This window comes from Pseudophryne corroboree, chromosome 5 (genome assembly GCF_028390025.1).
Source record: "Pseudophryne corroboree isolate aPseCor3 chromosome 5, aPseCor3.hap2, whole genome shotgun sequence".
In the NCBI taxonomy this organism is placed as follows: domain Eukaryota; kingdom Metazoa; phylum Chordata; class Amphibia; order Anura; family Myobatrachidae; genus Pseudophryne; species Pseudophryne corroboree.
The window spans coordinates 243,306,343-243,330,978 of NC_086448.1; the positions used below are offsets into that span (position 1 = coordinate 243,306,343).

The 24,636-nt window shown below is 45.5% G+C and overlaps 1 protein-coding gene across 1 annotated transcript in view; it reads left to right on the forward strand.

Moving 5' to 3' along the window:
- The window catches only part of UBE2E2 (ubiquitin conjugating enzyme E2 E2), a 511,995-nt gene that overhangs the window by 203,633 nt on the left and 283,726 nt on the right, over positions 1 to 24,636 (forward strand). The gene's annotated exons all lie outside the window — the stretch shown is intronic.

Sequence of the window (24,636 nt, forward strand, 5' to 3'; positions counted from 1 at the left end):
CGATTGGATCCTTCGCACAAACCCGTCGCTGACCGGTGATCCCCATTGCTGTGGTCCATCGCGCCTGTGCATTGTGGTGCATATGCATGCACAGTTCAGATCTGATCGCAGGCTGTGAGAAAACACAGCCTAGTGATCAGGTCTGAATCGGCCCCATAGTACTGTTGATATCAAAGAAAACAGTGGCTTTGAATTTGTATTTGTTTTTACATGCTTTCTTCATTCTTGGTGATGATGGTGTTCTCCAGTGCATGGATTGGTGTGTTGTCTCTTTGGATCATGCTGGAAGATCCATGTTTTATCGCAGGTGATAACTTTATTAGAGATGAGCGGGTTCGGTTTCTCTGAAACCGAACCCGCACGAACTTCATGTTTTTTTTACGGGTCCGAGCAGACTCGGATCCTCCCGCCTTGCTCGGTTAACCCGAGCGCGCCCGAACGTCATCATGACGCTGTCGGATTCTCGCGAGACTCGGATTCTATATAAGGAGCCGCGCGTCGCCGCCATTTTCACACGTGCATTGAGATTGATAGGGAGAGGACGTGGCTGGCGTCCTCTCCATTAGAAATTAGATTAGAAGAGAGAGAGAGATTGTGCAGAGTCAGACAGAGTTTACCACAGTGACCAGTGCAGTTGTTGTTAGTTAACTTTTATTTATTTTAATATAATATATCCGTTCTCTGCTATATCCGTTCTCTGCCTGAAAAAAAACGATACACAGCAGCAGCCAGTCACACAGTGTGACTCAGTCTGTGTGCACTCAGCTCAGCCCAGTGTGCTGCACATCAATGTATAAAAGGCAAAGCTTATAATAATTGTGGGGGAGACTGGGGAGCACTGCAGGTTGTTATAGCAGGAGCCCCCAGGAGTACATAATATTATATTAATTTAAAATTAAACAGTGCACACTTTTGCTGCAGGAGTGCCACTGCCAGTGTGACTAGTGGTGACCAGTGCCTGACCACCAGTATAGTAGTATATTGTTGTATGTATTGTATACTATCTCTTTATCAACCAGTCTATATTAGCAGCAGACACAGTACAGTGCGGTAGTTCACGGCTGTGGCTACCTCTGTGTCGGCAGTCGGAACTCGGCAGGCAGTCCGTCCATCCATAATTGTATTACAATATATACCACCTAACCGTGGTATTTTTTTTTCTTTCTTTATACCGTCGTCATAGTGTCATACTAGTTGTTACGAGTATACTACTATCTCTTTATCAACCAGTGTACAGTGCGGTAGTTCACGGCTGTGGCTACCTCTGTGTCGGCAGTCGGCAGGCAGTCCGTCCATCCATAATTGTATTATTATTATAATATATACCACCTAACCGTGGTTTTTTTTTCATTCTTTATACCGTCATAGTGTCATACTAGTTGTTACGAGTATACTACTATCTCTTTATCAACCAGTGTACAGTGCGGTAGTTCACGGCTGTGGCTACCTCTGTGTCGGCAGTCGGCAGGCAGTCCGTCCATCCATAATTGTATTATTATTATAATATATACCACCTAACCGTGGTTTTTTTTTCATTCTTTATACCGTCGTCATAGTGTCATACTAGTTGTTACGAGTATACTACTATCTCTTTATCAACCAGTGTACAGTGCGGTAGTTCACGGCTGTGGCTACCTCTGTGTCGGCAGTCGGCAGGCAGTCCGTCCATCCATAATTGTATTATTATTATAATATATACCACCTAACTGTGGTATTTTTTTTTCTTTCTTTATACCGTCGTCATAGTGTCATACTAGTTGTTACGAGTATACTACTATCTCTTTATCAACCAGTGTACAGTGCGGTAGTTCACGGCTGTGGCTACCTCTGTGTCGGCAGTCGGCAGGCAGTCCGTCCATCCATAATTGTATTATTATTATAATATATACCACCTAACCGTGGTTTTTTTTTCATTCTTTATACCGTCATAGTGTCATACTAGTTGTTACGAGTATACTACTATCTCTTTATCAACCAGTGTACAGTGCGGTAGTTCACGGCTGTGGCTACCTCTGTGTCGGCACTCGGCAGGCAGTCCGTCCATCCATAATTGTATTATTATTATAATATATACCACCTAACCGTGGTTTTTTTTTCATTCTTTATACCGTCGTCATAGTGTCATACTAGTTGTTACGAGTATACTACTATCTCTTTATCAACCAGTGTACAGTGCGGTAGTTCACGGCTGTGGCTACCTCTGTGTCGGCAGTCGGCAGGCAGTCCGTCCATCCATAATTGTATTATTATTATAATATATACCACCTAACTGTGGTATTTTTTTTTCTTTCTTTATACCGTCGTCATAGTGTCATACTAGTTGTTACGAGTATACTACTATCTCTTTATCAACCAGTGTACAGTGCGGTAGTTCACGGCTGTGGCTACCTCTGTGTCGGCAGTCGGCAGGCAGTCCGTCCATCCATAATTGTATTATTATTATAATATATACCACCTAACCATGGTTTTTTTTTCATTCTTTATACCGTCATAGTGTCATACTAGTTGTTACGAGTATACTACTATCTCTTTATCAACCAGTGTACAGTGCGGTAGTTCACGGCTGTGGCTACCTCTGTGTCGGCACTCGGCAGGCAGTCCGTCCATCCATAATTGTATTATTATTATAATATATACCACCTAACCGTGGTTTTTTTTTCATTCTTTATACCGTCGTCATAGTGTCATACTAGTTGTTACGAGTATACTACTATCTCTTTATCAACCAGTGTACAGTGCGGTAGTTCACGGCTGTGGCTACCTCTGTGTCGGCAGTCGGCAGGCAGTCCGTCCATCCATAATTGTATTATTATTATAATATATACCACCTAACCGTGGTTTTTTTATACCACCTAACCGTGGCAGTCCGTCCATAATTGTATACTAGTATCCAATCCATCCATCTCCATTGTTTACCTGAGGTGCCTTTTAGTTCTGCCTATAAAATATGGAGAACAAAAAAGTTGAGGTTCCAAAATTAGGGAAAGATCAAGATCCACTTCCACCTCGTGCTGAAGCTGCTGCCACTAGTCATGGCCGAGACGATGAAATGCCAGCAACGTCGTCTGCCAAGGCCGATGCCCAATGTCATAGTACAGAGCATGTCAAATCCAAAACACCAAATATCAGAAAAAAAAGGACTCCAAAACCTAAAATAAAATTGTCGGAGGAGAAGCGTAAACTTGCCAATATGCCATTTACCACACGGAGTGGCAAGGAACGGCTGAGGCCCTGGCCTATGTTCATGGCTAGTGGTTCAGCTTCACATGAGGATGGAAGCACTCAGCCTCTCGCTAGAAAACTGAAAAGACTCAAGCTGGCAAAAGCACCGCAAAGAACTGTGCGTTCTTTGAAATCCCAAATCCACAAGGAGAGTCCAATTGTGTCGTTTGCGATGCCTGACCTTCCCAACACTGGACGTGAAGAGCATGCGCCTTCCACTATTTGCATGCCCCCTGCAAGTGCTGGAAGGAGCACCCGCAGTCCAGTTCCTGATAGTCAGATTGAAGATGTCAGTGTTGAAGTACACCAGGATGAGGAGGATATGGGTGTTGCTGGCGCTGGGGAGGAAATTGACCAGGAGGATTCTGATGGTGAGGTGGTTTGTTTAAGTCAGGCACCCGGGGAGACACCTGTTGTCCGTGGGAGGAATATGGCCGTTGACATGCCAGGTGAAAATACCAAAAAAATCAGCTCTTCGGTGTGGAGGTATTTCACCAGAAATGCGGACAACAGGTGTCAAGCCGTGTGTTCCCTTTGTCAAGCTGTAATAAGTAGGGGTAAGGACGTTAACCACCTCGGAACATCCTCCCTTATACGTCACCTGCAGCGCATTCATAATAAGTCAGTGACAAGTTCAAAAACTTTGGGTGACAGCGGAAGCAGTCCACTGACCAGTAAATCCCTTCCTCTTGTAACCAAGCTCACGCAAACCACCCCACCAACTCCCTCAGTGTCAATTTCCTCCTTCCCCAGGAATGCCAATAGTCCTGCAGGCCATGTCACTGGCAAGTCTGACGAGTCCTCTCCTGCCTGGGATTCCTCCGATGCATCCTTGCGTGTAACGCCTACTGCTGCTGGCGCTGCTGTTGTTGCCGCTGGGAGTCGATGGTCATCCCAGAGGGGAAGTCGTAAGCCCACTTGTACTACTTCCAGTAAGCAATTGACTGTTCAACAGTCCTTTGCGAGGAAGATGAAATATCACAGCAGTCATCCTACTGCAAAGCGGATAACTGAGTCCTTGACAACTATGTTGGTGTTAGACGTGCGTCCGGTATCCGCCGTTAGTTCACAGGGAACTAGACAATTTATTGAGGCAGTGTGCCCCCGTTACCAAATACCATCTAGGTTCCACTTCTCTAGGCAGGCGATACCGAGAATGTACACGGACGTCAGAAAAAGACTCACCAGTGTCCTAAAAAATGCAGTTGTACCCAATGTCCACTTAACCACGGACATGTGGACAAGTGGAGCAGGGCAGGGTCAGGACTATATGACTGTGACAGCCCACTGGGTAGATGTATGGACTCCCGCCGCAAGAACAGCAGCGGCGGCACCAGTAGCAGCATCTCGCAAACGCCAACTCTTTCCTAGGCAGGCTACGCTTTGTATCACCGCTTTCCAGAATACGCACACAGCTGAAAACCTCTTACGGCAACTGAGGAAGATCATCGCGGAATGGCTTACCCCAATTGGACTCTCCTGTGGATTTGTGGCATCGGACAACGCCAGCAATATTGTGTGTGCATTAAATATGGGCAAATTCCAGCACGTCCCATGTTTTGCACATACCTTGAATTTGGTGGTGCAGAATTTTTTAAAAAACGACAGGGGCGTGCAAGAGATGCTGTCGGTGGCCAGAAAAATTGCGGGACACTTTCGGCGTACAGGCACCACGTACAGAAGACTGGAGCACCACCAAAAACTACTGAACCTGCCCTGCCATCATCTGAAGCAAGAAGTGGTAACGAGGTGGAATTCAACCCTCTATATGCTTCAGAGGTTGGAGGAGCAGCAAAAGGCCATTCAAGCCTATACAATTGAGCACGATATAGGAGATGGAATGCACCTGTCTCAAGTGCAGTGGAGAATGATTTCAACGTTGTGCAAGGTTCTGATGCCCTTTGAACTTGCCACACGTGAAGTCAGTTCAGACACTGCCAGCCTGAGTCAGGTCATTCCCCTCATCAGGCTTTTGCAGAAGAAGCTGGAGGCATTGAAGAAGGAGCTAACACGGAGCGATTCCGCTAGGCATGTGGGACTTGTGGATGCAGCCCTTAATTCGCTTAACAAGGATTCACGGGTGGTCAATCTGTTGAAATCAGAGCACTACATTTTGGCCACCGTGCTCGATCCTAGATTTAAAGCCTACCTTGGATCTCTCTTTCCGGCAGACACAGGTCTGCTGGGGTTGAAAGACCTGCTGGTGACAAAATTGTCAAGTCAAGCGGAACGCGACCTGTCAACATCTCCTCCTTCACATTCTCCCGCAACTGGGGGTGCGAGGAAAAGGCTCAGAATTCCGAGCCCACCCGCTGGCGGTGATGCAGGGCAGTCTGGAGCGACTGCTGATGCTGACATCTGGTCCGGACTGAAGGACCTGACAACGATTACGGACATGTCGTCTACTGTCACTGCATATGATTCTCTCAACATTGATAGAATGGTGGAGGATTATATGAGTGACCGCATCCAAGTAGGCACGTCACACAGTCCGTACTTATACTGGCAGGAAAAAGAGGCAATTTGGAGGCCCTTGCACAAACTGGCTTTATTCTACCTAAGTTGACCTCCCACAAGTGTGTACTCCGAAAGAGTGTTTAGTGCCGCCGCTCACCTTGTCAGCAATCGGCGTACGAGGTTACATCCAGAAAATGTGGAGAAGATGATGTTCATTAAAATGAATTATAATCAATTCCTCCGCGGAGACATTGACCAGCAGCAATTGCCTCCACAAAGTACACAGGGAGCTGAGATGGTGGATTCCAGTGGGGACGAATTGATAATCTGTGAGGAGGGGGATGTACACGGTGATATATCGGAGGGTGAAGATGAGGTGGACATCTTGCCTCTGTAGAGCCAGTTTGTGCAAGGAGAGATTAATTGCTTCTTTTTTGGGGCTGGTCCAAACCAACCCGTCATATCAGTCACAGTCGTGTGGCAGACCCTGTCACTGAAATGATGGGTTGGTTAAAGTGTGCATGTCCTGTTTTGTTTATACAACATAAGGGTGGGTGGGAGGGCCCAAGGATAATTCCATCTTGCACCTCTTTTTTCTTTTCTTTTTCTTTGCGTCATGTGCTGATTGGGGAGGGTTTTTTGGAAGGGACATCCTGCGTGACACTGCAGTGCCACTCCTAGATGGGCCCGGTGTTTGTGTCGGCCACTAGGGTCGCTTATCTTTCTCACACAGTCAGCTACCTCATTGCGCCTCTTTTTTTCTTTGCGTCATGTGCTGTTTGGGGAGGGTTTTTTGGAAGGGACATCCTGCGTGACACTGCAGTGCCACTCCTAGATGGGCCCGGTGTTTGTGTCGGCCACTAGGGTCGCTTATCTTACTCACACAGCGACCTCGGTGCAAATTTTAGGACTAAAAATAATATTGTGAGGTGTGATGTGTTCAGAATAGGCTGAAAATGAGTGTAAATTATGTTTTTTGAGGTTAATAATACTTTGGGATCAAAATTACCCCCAAATTCTATGATTTAAGCTGTTTTTTAGGGTTTTTTGAAAAAAACACCCGAATCCAAAACACACCCGAATCCGACAAAAAAAATTCGGTGAGGTTTTGCCAAAACGCGGTCGAACCCAAAACACGGGCGCGGAACCGAACCCAAAACCAAAACACAAAACCCGAAAAATTTCAGGCGCTCATCTCTAAACTTTATCTAAAACATTTCTTTGTCTATGTTTAGCACTTCTGCTATCATTTGGATGCTGAGTTGGCGGTCAATTCAAACAATTATCTAAATTTCCCCACGTTTTCATTTGTTTTTGATGTGCAAGGCCTTCCGGGATGTTCATTACCTTCGACATCCTCACGACCATCAATAAATCTTTTGTGCCACTCAAACACATGCATGTGACATATAATCTGCCCTGTAATCCTGGTTAGCATATGGAAAGATTCAGTGGCCAATTTGTTTAATTTAACAAAAAATTGTAAGTTAACACATTGCTCTACTTTTGAACTAAGCATTCTTACGATGCGCGGGAAAAGCACAACTTCTTCAAGCAAACTATCTGTGCGAGGGGGTGAAACTTGCAAAAACATTTTCGGATATTATAAGGTCAGTGTCTCGTCTCCCCCTAACCCCCCCCACACACACACACACACACTTCACTCATGAAGTATGGTTTATATTTTGCAATCAGAGCCTTGTTATTTAACAGCCACACATAGTTTGAAGCGATGCGGTTAAATTACCGGCTGTCGAGATCCCGACGTTCAGTATACCGATACCTGAATCCCGGCTTCCAGTGACATGCTGGCATGATTCCGACCAATGCCCAGAATTCCCACTCGGGTGATGGTCCATGCCACCACCCGAGAGAGAATCTAATAGTGTCACGAGCGAAGCTCACCACCGGGCCTAATGTGTGGTAGTAAGCTGCGCTCGCTGCCGGCATTCCGGCTGTCGGGATTCTGGGATCTTGGGATCCCGACAGCCGTCACATCATACCGATCACGGTTTGAATTGGGGCACCATTGTTCCATACAGTGTAAATTTTTATACCAAACTGCTTTCGCCACGTTTTTGGTTTTATGCATATTTGCTTTTTTTTTTTTTTTTTTCAACCACAAAGTAAAAATTTCATCTTGTTTTACAGTGTACATGCACCTAATTTGGTTTAATATAGGCATATGTATGACATGTGTTTCTCTACAGAGAGGTTGTGGTTTGTGGTCAGTAAGCTGTCTGTTCAGAAGGTTTTTCACAGTCCGCCCTGGAAACACAGCAAGTATTTGAGTACCTGCTAGATCTACATCACTGATCTTTATATTGAAAAGCATATTAAAAATTAGAAACTCACTGTCAATTTGCTTTTTTTTTTTAAAGCAGGAGGCAGCTTACTTTGTACTAGCTTATAAATCTGCCATGCAGTGCATATATTTAACATTTGTACAGGGAAAAACACGTCACAATAAAGAAATGAAGCTGATATATTTATGGGACATTTTCAGCATTCAGTCTCGGCAGTGTAGCACTCACTAATCTATTTGGAAATTAGGGTGTGCGGACCAAACCTCCCCCCTTTGGTAATTTAATATACATAATAAATGTATGTATTTATTTATTTAAAATAAAACAGAAGGCACCTTCTTTGGCAATAAATCAGAAAACATCTGTGCTCATAAAATGAATTGGCCTTGTGCCAATGTGCAAAAAGATTTCAAGTTATTCTGATAATACTGTAGCTGGAAGTCCCCTCAACGATGACTGGAAATAACAGCTTCAGATTTAATCCCATAGACAAAGGACATCATAGTGTAGTATATTGATAAACAATTGAATTCTAAAATTAAGTAATGCACGTATAGAACAATAAGATAAAATTCAGCTTACTTGATAAAATGTTGATCTCACATAGGATAAAGTAGCTCCATGTGCAGCCAACTTGTGTCCATATGCAGCAAATTGTTACTAAGTGAAGATTCTGGGTCATACTAAACAATTTGTTTAACCCTGCTGCCAGGTTAGACTAACAAAAAAGAAGTTCCCGGCACATTTCTTTTTAACAGCAGTAAATTATGTAACTTTATCAGGGGGTAGAATTAATTTGCTTGTAGCAGCATTTTACAGCTTAAAAGTGTGCAGACATGGTCTAGAGATCTAGTTGTTGTTCAGCTCAAACTAGTGGCAGAACTTGTGAGTGGTGGGCTCAGGTGCAGAAATGTACTCACTGCCCCACCCCAAGTTTATAATGTGAAAGAGGCACAGAGTGACAGGCAGAAGCAGTGGGTGGCAGAGAGAGAGAGAGAGAGAGAGAGGCACACAGTGACAGGGAGAGGCAGTGGGAGATAGTGACAGGAGTACAATTACACAGTCCTGTGCTGTATGGAGAACAGGGGGGGGGGGGGGGGGGAAGAATGTACCTTGGTGTGTATGTTGAAAGGAGAGTGTGCTACTGCACAGACTCTAGTCTTCCCGTTCTCCAGGGAGGCCTCATGCCCTATCCCAAGATTGACACCAAAATCACTATAGAGTGTGCAGGAGCCGTCTTATTTCTTTATTGTATAGGACTTTGTAGTGGCAGAAGTTTCCTAGTAGCTCCTATGAAAGACCTGGTCAACACCTGCCATAAAGCTGTTCCAGTCCTGCACAGCTACCTGTTTGCAGTATACACTCACCATCTGGTGAGCCGTATGAAACGCTGATCTGCTCCAGCTCCACTCCATCACCAGTGTACCTGCTATTGATCAATAAGCCAACACCACTGGATAAGTAACTGGGCTGTTCATGGTTAGAGTCATCCAGTGGTGTGTGCCCATATTAACTCTGCAATATCAACACCTGCACACAAATAATTTCCAACAGTGGGAGCACAGCGACCACTGCCCTGTCTGTGAGCGGAGGCCCCAGCCCTTGTGGTTTCCTCAGTTTGTCACTCGGTCAAGCAGGCTCTGGCAGCGTTACTTACACCGGCGGCGAGCTGCCTTTAATTCACAGGCAGTTGTGATTCAGGCAGTGCACATCTATGATCATCAGTGCTGGCAGGCAGCAGGATTCCCCTATCACTCCAGCTCATATGGCAGACTGATGCGGCTGCACACAAGGCCAACCCCGTCTCCCGGAGGTAAGGGGTAGGTTCCTCGGGCAGTGGGATCCACCCTACTCCCAAGCTTGTCATCTGACTTTGCTTAAAATAGTTGTGTGATGGCCCAGGAAAAACCGAATTGCTAGTCTGGGCAGCAGTGGCCCAGGTACCCAAGTGCAAGGCACCTTCTGCACCAACGGTAGTTCCACCTCCGGTTCAAACTTTGGAGTTGAGAAGAAATGTGATCTAAGTGACTAGAATCATAGAATGATTGTTGGTGCCAGGCAGGATGGTTTGATTATATCAGAAATTAACACACAACAATCTGTAGAGTTAATAAGAGACTTGGTATAGTATGACCAGACTGGGTCAAGCAGGCGGGAAGGCAACAGTAACTCAGTTAATCATGCTTTTCTACTGAGGTATGCAGAGCAGCATCTCTGAATGCACAACACGTTGGACCTTTAAAGTAGATTTGTTATAGCAGCAGAGACTACATTGCGTTCCACTCCTGTCAGCTAAGAACAGGAATCTGAGGCTACAGTGGGCCTGGTTAACCTAATCTATATAGTTGAAGAAAGGTAAAAACTTACCTGGTCTGATGAATCTCCGTTTGTGCTGTGATGTGTAGGTGGTAAGGTGTGAATTTGACGTAAGCAACATTAATCTCTACCGATTTTTCTTGTGTTAAATGTTCAGGCTGGATATGGTGGTGTGGTAATGTTTTCTTAACACATTAGGCCGTTTAATACCTATTTAGTATACTTTAAATGCAACCTGAGTATTGTTGCTGACCGTTCCGGTCAACACCATATGGTTGCCATGCATGCTATGGTCAAAAGGTTGACCGGTTCAAATGGTAGATACAACATATGATCAATACAAGTTTTTTTGGGAATTGTTTGCATTTTTTCTACTTTTTCTTAATTTTTCTTCACGTAGACTACAATTGGAAACCGTTTCCTTGCCTGAAACATGGCGAGCAAAGCGGTACACTAATTGGGCTTCATGTGCTGAAACCTACAAATTGACATCCAAAACCCTCCCCCCCAAAAAAAAAACAAAACCTTGTGTCTACCATTTCCATGTTGACCTTTTTGCTTATGTCAACCATTTGGGGTCGACCTTTTCATTGTCGACCTATTATACCACACCCTGTTGCTGATAATGTGAATCACTTTATGACCACAGTCTACCCCATTACTTCTCATATCCGGTCCACGGGGCACACTAAAGGTGCCCACACACCTTAAGTTTTATCTTGCAATCTGGCTGGTTGGAACAAAAATCTGGTAATGGATGGGAGCAAATGACCAGATTTTTGTTCCATCCAGCCAGATTGGAAGATAAATCTTTAGGTAGGTCACCTCCCAGAATCACAAATGAAATAATTATAACCATCTGTTTATCTTTTCAAATTTGTCAGTCAGCAACAAGTACAGCTGTGTTCCAGCAAGGAGATATAGAAAACATGCACAGTTAGTGTGTCACAGATACTGGATTTGGAAAGCATAGGTCTAACCATCTGCCATATCGTGTACACCAATGGCTTTAATAATCACAGAACCCAATCAAGAAGAGAAGCTTTGGAATGTAGGAGAGGTTTGCAGTATGAATGTGCAGCCAACATATGTAGCAACTGTGTGATACTGTCTTGTCAACAAGGACCAGGATTTTTCCAGCACCTAATTGAATAGTGTGCCCGGAGAGACCCACCAGCCACATGGTTAATGGCGGCCGTGGCACTGAAGGGGTTAACACACAGTGCCCGGCGGCATTTTGAGAGACAATGGGCGCTTGACGCCACTTTTTGAATGCAACTGGTGCTAGGCACCATATTTGAAATGTACTTACGGCGCCGGGCGCGGACTGTTTAAAAATATGTTTGTCAACATGTCATATGTAGTGCTCTGTGCACAATTGTAGGATTGCATGTTTAAATGTATTTATATTTAAGATATTTTAGACCTGCATTTTAACTGGAAGGATGCATTTCCTATGTTTGTCTGGATGACCAGGCTCTGTTTTCTGTGAATAGGAAGTGCCATGCTAATGGCCCTGTCCTAGCAGAGGTGTGAATGACAATATCTTTTGATGTGTAAGTTCCTTAGAGAAAGATGTTACTCACGGGGGATGGGGTTGGAACCTGTTTCATGTAGCTGATTTAATTGATATACGAATCCTGAATGGTAGATGCAGTAAGGAAGAACATTTGTTTGGTAAATCAAATACAAACCGTATTTGAAGCTATGTGATAAATTTATCAATAGTGAATGTTAAACTGATACCAAACGTTGTCTGTGTGACAGGAAGGAGGAAATTGTTTCATGCACTTATATCCTTTTGAAATGTAATTTATTTATTTGTATTTTGTAAGATATCCTGATTGGATGGAAAGGGCTCAGGGGGGACATGACCCACTGTGGTGCTGTGTGGTTTTATTGTATAAAAAGAGGTAGCTTGTGAGCTCCAAGGGTATTATACCGGTTTCATTCTGCTGTAACATCTGCTGTATTGCTGAGCCTTTTTGAAGGCTGTATTTTGACAAATAAAGATCTGCCTAAAGACGACCTCTTCATCTTGTGACCTGCAGGGCTATGCCAAACATAGCCCCGTTCTCCGGCTGTCCAGGGAGCACCCAACGTCTCCAAGTTCCGCCTTCCGCCAGCTACCGGTAGAGGCCTAGTCAAGCGACTAGTGGGGATTCGTCAACACCACACAGGTGTGGTAAGGCAGCGTGTTGGAACATACAGAGCAGAACCATGGTTCCAAACGCCACGGCAGGTTAGGAGTCTGGTGGTGGCAGCATAAATCCACCGCGCAGTGGGTGGAGTCAGTAACAGGCGGTTACTGACGGTAAGCGGGGATCTCCTATTTGGCCAGGTCTTGTGTGACCTAAACAACCATTCTGTGTATTGGGGACGGGACGCGAAAGCGGTAAGGGCTTTCGTACGGGACCGTCCGGTCACAAATACATATTCTGGCTGCTATGTGTGCAATATTAGAAAGCTCTTCTTAGCAGATATCATCCAGTATTGTCAGTGTCATGTATAGATATGCTGGACTGCTATCGTAGTTTATAATCTTATATATAAAATTCATTAGTCTGTTTGTCCGATTATGCATTTGGACACCTCTGCACTATTTGGGATGAAACCAATGCGAGGTTGTCCAGTTGGACAACGGCAAGGATTTATGGGGATTAGGGTCCTGGTTCGACCTCCCATTGGTTTACGCTGGGCAGAACTTTGACCCGAAAAGCCTGTTTTGAGGCTTCCATTTAATGGATTTGGACAAAAACTTCACAGAGTGGTAATATTGTATCCCAGAAGACATACAGTACTAGAGGGTTATGATCCTGGTCGAACCTTCCGTTGGTAGACACCAAACAGAACTTTGACACAGGATGTTCTGGGCCTTCCACTGGATATATTAGGATGAAAACTTGAATGAACTGTAATAACTGAAAGAAATGTCCATAATTCAGTGACCTGAAATAACTGACAAAAATGGAGGTGGGAAGACAATAAATATTGTGTATCCAAAAGCCTTGGAATAGCAACATTGATAACAGAAGGAAAACTTTAAACCCATCTCGCAGAAAGGAAAGCAGAGGATTAGGGCTACTGGCGATTTCACCCCCCCAAAAAAAAACTGGGCAGCCACCTCCTAGGTGTGCTGTAAGAGCTGCTAATTGTTTTTAAAATGTTGACAGTTACATCCAAGTCATTGGCATTGCATGTTCAGTGGTGCACAGGTTGTGGACTACCAAGCAGTGGAGAAGTGTGAGATTATGAAAAAGGATTAATTTGATCATATCAACAAAGTGACATCGTCATTTGTGTTGCCTCTCTGAAATACTCGACAACGCTCAGTGCAAATTTTCAACAGTGCAGGGTTCTGGTAGATCCATAATGTTGCGGTTTGGGTGCAGTCATTCCCTTGTAAAGTAAGGTGATGATCAGCATTCCGTGCTAAATACTGGCATCCAGATAATATTGGACAAATTTTAGGATGCAAAATGTTTATTTACTTTGTGTCTTAGAATGTCTTCAACTCGTCACCACACACTCATATTCACCTGTTGTACTGTACAGACTATACATGCTCAATGTATAACACACTGTGTATACAGTTTGTGTGTAATCTATATATGATGGGTCCAAACCAACATCGTCTGTCTCACAATCAAGCGGAGATTTTGGCCCTCACTCCGAGTTGTTTGCTCGCTAGCTGCTTTTAGCAGCATTGCAAATGCTAGGCCGCTGCCCTCTGGGAGTGTATCTTAGTTTAGCAGAATAGTGGACGACAGATTAGCAGAACTGCTACTAAATAATTCCCTGCAGTTTCTGAGTAGCTCCAGATCTACTCCTAGATTGCGATCACCTCAGTCCGTTTAGTTCCTGGTTTGACGTCACAAACACGCCCTGCGTTCGGCCAGCCACTCCCCCGTTTCCCCAGCCACTCTTGCGTTTCCCCAGCCACTCCTGCGTTTTCCCTGGCACGCCTGCGTTTTTTAGCACACTCCCAGAAAACGCTCAGTTACCTCCCAGAAACGCCCCTTTCCTGTCAATCACTCACCGATCTGCAGTGCGACTGAAAAGTGCTGCACGAACACCAGCAAATCTACTAAGTTTTGTGTTAAATATCTTAGCGCATGCGCGCTGCGTACCATGCGCATGTGCATTTTCCACCTAATCGCTGCGTTGCGAAAAACGGCGACGAGTAAACAACTCGGAATGACCACCTTTGGCCAGACTTTTCCCTCACAACACACACAGATTATTGTGAAGCAGGTCCAGCACAAGCTATTACAGTAGATTGTGGCATATTTGCTATTTCTTAAATTCAGTAACCAAGATCCAAGCATACACATTTATAACCATTTACAAATGAGGCTGCACTTTTGTAATTCCCCATATTTATTCATCGAACATGATGAAAATGAACATACTCCTGAAAATAAAGCAATGCCAACATTGCATCACTAGCCAAAAAAAACAATAACAGGGGAATTCAATATACAACGTTCCAGCTGTTGTGTACCTACAGATCCTCATATGCTGTGCCACAGTTTTGCTATTATGGCATGCTAAACTGGCAGGGCATACTTCTGGTATAGAAGAAAGGAAGAAGGTCCACATGTATGCCATATTTGGATACACTAAGTATTATCAAATATCACCTTGTGATTAAATCAGAGATACTCCTAAACATCAACCACTGACAATACCACAACATTATCCACAACCAAAAATGTATAACCGTGTAGAAGAGAGGAAAAATGTACATTGTGATGCAAAGGTCACATACAGAAAATAAATACACTGTAGTATAAAAAGAGTTAGGGCAGCTGAAAGAGTACATTAGCAAAGATGAAAGTTAAAATGATAATCTAAGGACAATGCTAAATATAGAGAACAACAAAAACAAAAATATGGGAAGGTTTTGTTAGGATATAGTTAATATACCGGCTGTTGTGATCCCGGATTTCAGAATCCCGACAGTCTGTAAAATGCCGGCGGTCATGCCGACAGTGGCATCCCGCCAGCCATAATACCGGCAGCAAGTGTGCTCGCCATGCTTCTGTTCTCCCTTGGGTGGTGGAATGGACTCCTGATAGCTGGGATACCGTCTCCATCCCGGTTTTGGGTACATGCCTGTGATAAGCTATGAATCCATTCCTCTAAAACAGTGGTTCTCAAACTCGGGACCACACACAGTTCATGTTTTGCAGGCCACCTAGAAGGTGCACAGGTGTATTCATTACTCCCTGACACATTTTAAAGCATCCATAGGTGGAGCTCATTAGTTCACTAGTGATTCTGTGAGGAGCCCTGAAAAATATGTACTGTTTGGGGTTCTGATCACCGAGTTTGAGTACCTGTGCTCTAATAGATATAGGAAGTATGTCTATTATTTGTTTGCACTATGCACCAAAAAAGTGGGTTGCTGGACATGTAGAAAATGATTCACTGAAAAATTTGGAAGATGTTCCAGAGCCTTTACATACATTAATGCAAGGTGAAACATCAATCTCTAAAATAAGAATTTACTTACCGATAATTCTATTTCTCGTAGTCCGTAGTGGATGCTGGGAACTCCGTAAGGACCATGGGAATAGCGGCTCCGCAGGAGACTGGGCACAAAAGAAAAGCTTTAGGACTACCTGGTGTGCACTGGCTCCTCCCCCTATGACCCTCCTCCAAGCCTCAGTTAGGATACTGTGCCCGGACGAGCGTACACAATAAGGAAGGATTTTGAATCCCGGGTAAGACTCATACCAGCCACACCAATCACACCGTACTACTTGTGATATGAACCCAGTTAACAGCATGATAACAGAGGAGCCTCTGGATAGATGGCTCACAACAACAATAACCCGATTTGTTAACAATAACTATGTACAAGTATTGCAGATAATCCGCACTTGGGATGGGCGCCCAGCATCCACTACGGACTACGAGAAATAGAATTATCGGTAAGTAAATTCTTATTTTCTCTGACGTCCTAGTGGATGCTGGGAACTCCGTAAGGACCATGGGGATTATACCAAAGCTCCCAAACGGGCGGGAGAGTGCAGATGACTCTGCAGCACCGAGTGAGAAAACTCCAGGTCCTCCTCAGCCAGAGTGTCAAATTTGTAAAATTTCACAAAAGTATTTGCCCCTGACCAAGTAGCAGCTCGGCAAAGTTGTAAAGCTGAGACCCCTCGGGCAGCCGCCCAAGATGAGCCCACCTTCCTTGTGGAGTGGGCTTTTACAGATTTTGGCTGTGGCAGGCCTGCCACAGAATGCGCAAGCTGATTTGTACTACAGATCCAGCGAGCAATAGTCTGCTTAGAAGCAGGAGCACCCAGCTTGTTGGGTGCGTACAGGATAAATAGCGAGTCAGATTTTCTGACTCCAGCCGTCCTGGAAACATATATTTTCAGGGCCCTGACAACGTCCAGCAACTTGGAGTCCTCCAAGTCCTTAGTAGCCGCAGGTACCACAATAGGCTGGTTCAGATGAAACGCTGAAACCACCTTTGGGAGAAATTGAGGACGAGTCCTCAATTCTGCCCTGTCCGTATGAAAAATCAGGTAAGGGCTTTTACAGGATAAAGCCGCCAATTCTGACACACGCCTTGCTGAAGCCAGGGCCAACAGCATGACCACTTTCCATGTGAGATATTTTAAGTTCACAGTGTTGAGTGGTTCAAACCAATGTGATTTTAGGAAACCCAAAACAACATTCAGATCCCAGGGTGCCACTGGAGGCACAAAAGGAGGCTGTATATGTAGCACTCCCTTAACAAACGTCTGGACTTCAGGCACTGAAGCCAGTTCTCTCTGAAAGAAAATCGACAGGGCCGAAATCTGGACCTTAATGGATCCTAATTTTAGGCCCATAGACACTCCTGCTTGCAGGAAATGCAGGAATCGACCCAGTTGAAATTCCTCCGTCGGGGCCTTTTTGGCCTCGCACCACGCAACATATTTCCGCCAGATGCGGTGATAATGCTTTGCGGTTACATCCTTTCTGGCTTTTATCAAAGTAGGGATGACTTCGTCTGGAATGCCTTTTTCCTTTAGGATCCGGCGTTCAACCGCCGTGCCGTCAAACGCAGCCGCGGTAAGTCTTGGAACAGACAGGGTCCCTGCTGGAGCAGGTCCCTTCTCAGAGGTAGAGGCCACGGGTCCTCTGTGAGCATTTCTTGAAGTTCCGGGTACCAAGTCCTTTTACGTGGGCGACTGCCGTGATGTTGTCCGACTGGATCAGCACCGGCTGACCTTGAAGCAGAGGTCTTGCTTGGCTCAGAGCATTGTAAATGGCTCTTAACTCCAGGATATTTATGTGAAGTGATGTCTCCAGGCTTGACCACAAGCCCTGGAAGTTTCTTCCCTGTGTGACTGCTCCCCAGCCTCGCAGGCTGGCATCTGTGGTCACCAGGACCCAGTCCTGAATGCCGAATCTGCGGCCCTCTAGAAGATGAGCACTCTGCAACCACCACAGGAGAGACACCCTTGTCCTTGGGGACAGGGTTATCCGCCGATGCATCAGAAGATGCGATCCGGACCATTTGTCCAGCAGGTCCCACTGGAATGTTCTTGCGTGGAATCTGCCGAATGGGATTGCTTCGTAGGAAGCCACCATTTTTCCCAGGACCCTGTGCATTGATGCACTGATACTTGGCCTGGTTTTAGGAGGTTTCTGACTATCTCGGATAACTCTCTGGCTTTCTCTTCCGGGAGAAACACCTTTTTCTGGACTGTGTCCAGGATCATCCCTAGGAATAGAAGACGTGTCGTCGGGATCAGCTGCGATTTTGGGATATTGAGAATCCAACCGTGCTGCCGCAGCACTACTTAAGATAGTGCTACTCCGACTACCAACTGTTCCTCGGATCTTGCCCTTATCAGGAGATCGTCCAAGTAAGGGATAATTAAAACTCCTTTCCTTCGAAGGAGTATCATCATTTCGGCCATTACTTTGGTAAAGACCCGGGGCGCCGAGGACAATCCAAACGGCAGCGTCTGAAACTGATAGTGGCAGTTCTGTACCACAAACCTGAGGTACCCTTGGTGAGAAGGGTAAATTGGGACATGGAGGTAAGCATCCTTGATGTCCAGAGACACCATATAATCCCCTTCTTCCAGGTTCGCGATCACCGCTCTGAGTGACTCCATCTTGAATTTGAACCTCTGTATGTAAGTGTTCAAAGATTTTAGATTTAAAATAGGTCTCACCGAGCCATCCGGCTTCGGTACCACAAATAGCGTGGAATAATACCCCTTTCCCTGTTGCAGGAGGGGTACCTTGATTATCACCTGCTGAGAATACAGCTTGTGAATGGCTTCCAATACCGCATCCCTGTCGGAAGGAGACGTCGGTAAGGCAGACTTTAGGAAACGGCGGGGGGGAGACGTCTCGAATTCCAATTTGTACCCCTGAGATACCACCTGAAGGATCCAGGGGTCCACTAGTGAGTGAGCCCACTGCGCGCTGAAATTCTTGAGACGGGCCCCCACCGTGCCTGAGTCCGCTTGTAGAGCCCCAGCGTCATGCTGAGGACTTGGCAGAAGCGGGAGAGGGCTTCTGTTCCTGGGAACTGGCTGTTTGCTGCAGCCTTTTTCCTCTCCCTCTGCCACGGGGCAGAAATGACTGCGCCTGATAATACGGCGTCTTCTTATGTTGAGAGGCTACCTGGGGTAAAAATGTGGATTTCCCAGCAGTTGCCGTGGACACTAGGTCCGATAGACCTACCCCAAATAACTCCTCCCCTTTATAAGGCAATACTTCCATATGCCTTTTGGAATCAGCATCACCTGACCACTGCCGCGTCCATAACCCTCTTCTGGCAGATATGGACAGCGCACTTACTCTTGATGCCAGTCGGCAAATATCCCTCTGTGCATCACGCATATATAAAAATGCATCTTTTAAATGCTCTATAGTCAGTAATATACTGTCCCCATCCAGGGTATCAATATTTTCAGTCAGGGAATCCGACCAAGCCACCCCAGCACTGCACATCCAGGCTGAGGCGATTGCTGGTCGCAGTATAACACCCGTGTGAGTGTATATACATTTTAGGATATTCTCCTGCTTTCTGTCAGCAGGTTCCTTAAGGGCGGCCGTATCAGGAGACGGTTGTGCCACCTGTTTAGACAAGCGTGTGAGCGCTTTATCCACCCTAGGGGGTGTTTCCCAACGTGCCCTATCCTCTGGCGGGAAGGGGTATGATGCCAATAACCTTTTAGGAATTATCAGTTTTTTATCGGGAGAAACCCACGCTTCATCACACACTTCATTTAATTCCTCAGATGCAGGAAAAACTACAGGTAGTTTTTTCTCACCAAACATAATACCCTTTTTAGTGGTACTTGTACTATCAGAAATGTGTAAAACATTTTTTATTGCCTCAATCATGTAACGTGTGGCCCTACTGGAAGTCACATTCGTCTCTTCATCGTCGACACTGGAGTCAGTATCCGTGTCGGCGTCTGTATCTGCCATCTGAGGTAGCGGGCGTTTTAGAGCCCCTGATGGTCTTTGAGACGCCTGGACAGGCACAAGCTGAGTAGCCGGCTGTCTCATGTCATCAACCGTCTTTTGTAAAGAGCTGACACTTTCACGTAATTCCTTCCATAAGCCCATCCACTCAGGTGTCGACTCCCTAGGGGGTGACATCTCCATTATAGGCAATTGCTCCGCCTCCACATCATTGTCCTCCTCATACATGTCGACACAGTTGTACCGACACACAGCACACACACAGGTAATGCTCTGATAGAGGACAGGACCCCACTAGCCCTTTGGGGAGACAGAGGGAGAGTATGCCAGCACACACCAGAGCGCTATATATATGTTGGGATAACACTATACAGAGTATTTTTCCCCTTATAGCTGCTGTTTATATTATACTGCGCCTAATTAGTGCCCCCCCCCCTCTTGTTTTACCCTTTTCTGTAGTGCAGGACTGCAGGGGAGAGTCAGGGAGACGTCTTTCCAGCGGAGCTGTGAGGGAAAATGGCGCCAGTGTGCTGAGGAGATAGGCTCCGCCCCCTTCTCGGCTGACTTTTCTCCCGCTTTTTTCAGGAATCTGGCAGGGGTTAATATACATCCATATAGCCCTGGGGGTTATATGTGATGTATTTTAGCCAGCCAAGGTGTTCATATTGCTGCTCAGGGCCCCCCCCCCCCCCCAGCGCCCTGCACCCATCAGTGACCGGAGCGTGTGGTGTGCGTGAGGAGCAATGGCGCACAGCTGCAGTGCTGTGCGCTACCTTGGTGAAGACTGAAGTTTTCTGCCGCCGATTTTCCGGACTTCTTCTGGCTCTGTAAGGGGGCCGGCGGCGCGGCTCTTGGACCGGACTCCGAGACTGGGCCTGTGTTCGGTCCCTCTGGAGCTAATGGTGTCCAGTAGCCTAAGAAGCCCAAGCTGGCTGCAAGCAGGCAGGTTCGCTTTTTCTCCCATTAGTCCCTCGATGCAATGAGCCTGTTGCCAGCAGGTCTCACTGAAAATAAAAAACCTAAAACTAACTTTTCCTAAGAAGCTCAGGAGAGCCCCCTAGATTGCACCCAGCTTGGTCGGGCACAAAAATCTAACTGAGGCTTGGAGGAGGGTCATAGGGGGAGGAGCCAGTGCACACCAGGTAGTCCTAAAGCTTTTCTTTTGTGCCCAGTCTCCTGCGGAGCCGCTATTCCCATGGTCCTTACGGAGTTCCCAGCATCCACTAGGACGTCAGAGAAAGCATTTTTAGTTAAACTTTTAACATTACTTAATTTCTTACAATCCATAAATTTGATAAATCCTAACTTATAATTAAAATGTAGTTGTATATTTCCTAAAGTGTGAGTTTATAGAAGTGGAGATATTGGCCACAACAACCAATCAAATTCTAGAAGGTGCTAGATAAATAAGTAGAATCTGATTGGTTGCTATGGGCAACATCTCCACTTCCATAAACCCACACTTCAGTAAATATACCCCTTAGAATCCAGAAGGTGTGTTTATTTCACCATAGGTTCATTGTTGCAAATGGCCTCTGAAGATCCAAATATTTCCTTGGCTGACCTCACAGATAAAGCTAAAAGATGCTGCACTGTCCCTATAGCAAATGCTACAGCAACACAGTCAGTGTGTGTGTGTGTGTGTTCTCATATGGGTGCTGTTCTCTATTTCATTGTAATTTCCTGCCAGCTAGAGCAAGTAAACTACTACTCCCCTCACTGCCTAGATTGCACCTCATATCAGTCGTACTGTCTCACCATCAGTTGTAAGATGGTGATCCATCCATCCAGTCAAGCAAGTCCACTACAAATGACAATTTGTGCTGCATTGAAGGTCTGATTCAGGTCATACGTATTTAAGTAGGCTGGGTACACACTAGAGTGACAGGGATTCATTCCGACATAGGAACGAATCCCCGTCAGCCCGAATTGCCCCTTCACACTGGGGTGACTTTAATGAAGGACGGAATAACCATGTTCCGTTCTTCATTAACATAACACAGGACGCTAGCGGGAGCGTGCAGTCCTGGGTACACACTGCACAATGTAAGTCATATGTCGCACCAAAACGGCATTTTGTTGCGACATTGCTCAAGTGTGTACCCAGCTTAAGTTATATTGTTGACGAACTGAACATCTCAGTGAGTGCAGTGAACAATGTTATTTTTGAGCAACTAGGGTACAGGAAAAATTGTTGACACGGAGTACTCAGAAAACCAATAGGATGGTTTTGTCTCTCACGCACTTGACGCGGTACCATGAGAAGAAAGTGCAGTTCCTGCAACGTATTGTTACAGGAAATGAAACATGGGTGCATTGTGTGACATCTGAGACTAAGCAAGCATCCATGACTTGGAAACGCTCATCGTCCCCACCTTCAAAGAAATTCAGACAAACTCCATCAATAAAGAAGGTCATGGTAACAGACAGTAGAGTGCACTACATATAAAATACTGAAAATATAGTAGCATGTTCATTAGTGGTCATTACTGTGTTGTTAAATGCATTTATATCAGAATGTATTCATATACTCTAATCCTGCATTAAGACTTAAAAAAAGGTGCTCTAGTGCACTGCAATATAGGTCCTGGGCGATTGGGCAGTTCAGAGTCTGTTTTATTGAAAATGTGGATCTTATTTGCATAAATAATACCCCTTTCACACCGCACAAATAACCCGGTATCGACCCGGCATATTGCCGGTTCGGCGTTCGGTGTGAAAGGGGCATTGCCGAAATCGCGGGTCGCCTGACCCGGCAATTCAACCCGGGTATAAAGCAGTATTATACCCGGGTTGAATACCGGGTCAGTGGCTGCGACCCGGGACCCGTTTACTAGATAGGGAGAGGCGGTGCGGAAATGAGCTCATCTCCCAGGTCCACCTCCGACGGCTGGCCCCCCCCCCCCCCCCCCTCCCCCGCCGAATGCTATGGCAATAGCACCCGTCTTATTGCCGGGTCAGGGAAGCCTGCAGCAGCTGCCAATGCCGGATCCCACCCAGGAAGGTCCCGCTTCCAATTCCCGAGTGGGATCCGGCATTGGCAGTGTGAAAGGGGTATAAGACAACTGGGACCTAGAAAATAAGATTTTAAACCTACCGGTAAATCTTTTTCTCCTAGTCCGTAGAGGATGCTGGGGACTCCGTAAGGACCATGGGGTATAGACGGGCTCCGCAGGAGACATGGGCACTCAAAAGACTTTAGATGGGTGTGCACTGGCTCCTCCCTCTATGCCCCTCCTCCAGACCTCAGTTAGAGAACTGTGCCCAGAGGAGACGGACAGTACGAGGAAAGGATTTTTGTTAATCTAAGGGCAAGATACATACCAGCCCACACCATCCACACCGTACAACTTGGAACATACGAACCAGTTAACAGTATGAAACAAAACAGCATCAGCCCGAGACTGATCAAAACTGTAACATTACCCTTATGTAGAAAAACAAATTAAACACCATGGTCCTTACGGAGTCCCCAGCATCCTCTAGGACAGGCATGTCCAAACTGCGGCCCTCCAGCTGTTGAGAAACTACATATCCCAGCATGCCCTGACACAGTTTTGCTGTCAGACAATGCTAAAGCTGTGTTAGGGCATGCTGGGATGTGTAGTTTCTCAACAGCTGGAGGGCCGCAGTTTGGACATGCCTGCTCTAGGACGTAAGAGAAAACGACATTGCTAGATTACGTTGATCGATTTGATGTGTGACATTTGTATACCTGTGTGTGACTGAGTCCGAATCTGTGTAAGAAGGGCTTTGATGCCGTAGCTGCGGCTTTCCTCACGCTGGGTGCCATTATGCTTCATCTGTGACTTTGTACAAAACGAGTCCCTGTACGATTATTCTTGCAGCCTTGTATCTTTATTACGCTGTGTTTTGCAACATCTGCGATGCAAATAAGACACAACGTGCTAAGAAAAGTTCAGTACACTAGTCCTCTCAGAGCGTCTCAGGCACTCCGCTCATCTCACGCCATATGACAGATAGAAAATAAGTGTATGAGGACACATCTGTATTGGCCAGTTATATTTTACACAGCAGAAGGTTTGTCTGAGCTGTAACCCCCCCCCCTCCCAAAAAAAACAACAACAAAAACAAACAAAAAAACAACAACTGTCAATCAGATTGTCCATTTTTCTCCATGTAGCACAAAATGTTTTTTGCCATGTGAATATCTTTCACCTAGTAACTGGCTCTGCTCCTAGCCCTAAATCCACCCGTATTTGTGAATTACAAACACATCTTCTTAGAATTAATTACACTGATCATTTTTTTTTCCTGTTGTGCCGTACATTGCTTGTTTCTGTCACCATAGACACATCTGTGTCTCTGCAGCTGAGACCACTGCTAAACGATTCTCCTAAAGGACAATTACAGAAGGCATACGGAAGCTCAGCATCTTCATGGAGTGACCTTAGTTTGTTTATTGCTAATTACAAGTCTATAGATTTCACACCAGATAATGCTACTGGAATCACAGCTGAGCACAGCTTGTATTTCATAACCAAGACTACAGACAAGAGTACATTCTCCTCTAATGATCATCTTGTAAGTTTGAAATTATTTAAATCAAATTATTTATAGGAAATATTTTTCATTAAGTCAGCCCCAGAAATACATATTGAAATAGTGTGAAATTATGGACATAAGTGAACTAATTTCAATTATCCATTTTCTGTGCCTTCAGACTGACTTTATACTAAAGTAGAATGATATCTATTAAGGTAAAATAAGAATGTTGGGAGGTGATCAGCAGTGAGACGATGTGTGGCGGTGCCCAGGTGTTTTCAGGGGAGGGGCTTTGGTTAGATGTTACCTTACAGGCGCTAACCATGTTCTCATGTTGATATAACCACACCCCTTTCTGCAATGTTTGTAATCC